Here is a 1321-nt window from a genome sequence, read left to right as displayed (position 1 = left end):
TCATCTTTATCAAACTTAACATCAACACGCGTTAAATCACTTATGATTTGATTAAATGCATTGATGTGTTGATTTAAGTTCGAACCTTTAGCCATCTTAAGCCAATAAAGACGCTGCTTAAGAAATAATTTATTAGAAAGTGATTTGGACATGTACCATCTTTCAAGCTTTTGCCACACAACCGCTGGAGAATCCTCCTCCATCAAATGATAGAGCACTTCGTTGGCCAAACATAAACGTACTATGGAATCAACCTTTGCCTCCAATTCTCTCTAAGTTTCCTCATCCATACCTTCTAGTTGAACACCATACAAGATCTTCCCCATCCTTTACTGCACAAGTAGATCCTTCACTCTCCTCTGCCACAAACTGAAATTTTCGTTTCATCAAATTTGACAACATCAAACCTTGCAGAAGAAGTAATCGATGCCATGACAACAACTCTTTGATACCAATTGTTGTAGAAAGGGTATGATATTGCACAACGAAATATATGAATGCAGAAAAAAATGAAGTACCAAAATATAATTCACACACTCAATATATATGAAAACAACAAGAATCAACATGCAAATATACGTGGTTCGGCAAAACCTACATCCACGGGAGCAATTGGCAAATGTTTCACTATGAAAAATCAAAGTACACAATACAATGGTTACAATGATCTCCTCTTAATCACAATATGCCCAGAAAGACATATTTAACAACCCCATAGAGGCTTCCCTCCAAATACCCTTTTCGTTAACGACTTGCTCTAGGGGTTGTGAGAAAGAATTCAAATTTTGAATGTGGACGTTGAGACGGTTGGGTATTTGGAGGGAAGCCTCCGAGGGGTTGTTAAATATGTATTTCTAGGCATATTGTGATTGAGAAGAGATCATTGTAACTATTGTATTGTGTACTTTGATTTTTCATAGTGAAACCTTTGCCGATTGCTCTAGTGGATGTAGGTTTTGTCGAACCACATATATTTGTGTGTTGATTGTTGTTGTTTTCATATATATTGAGTGCGTGAATTATATTTTGGTGCTCCATTTTTTGCAGCATTTATATATTTTGCTGTGCAATTCCATACCATTTCTACAACACCTTTTCCACTCCCTTAAGTTGTCAAACTTCGAGGTCAAGAAGAAGGTTCCAACGAATTCGAATCCAACCATGTCCCCTGATGCTTCTCCTTACCATTTGTGTTACTTGTTTAATTTAATTTAATTAAAATAAAAATAAATTCCCAAACCCTTATATTATTATATATATATATATATATATATATATATATATATATATATCTTACTTTAGGCATTTTTACAGGTACATT

Source organism: Malania oleifera, chromosome 3 (assembly GCF_029873635.1).
Source record: "Malania oleifera isolate guangnan ecotype guangnan chromosome 3, ASM2987363v1, whole genome shotgun sequence".
NCBI classification, from domain to species: Eukaryota; Viridiplantae; Streptophyta; class Magnoliopsida; order Santalales; family Ximeniaceae; genus Malania; species Malania oleifera.
The sequence above is the reverse complement of the archived record's forward strand: the minus strand, read 5'-3'. Positions refer to the sequence as shown.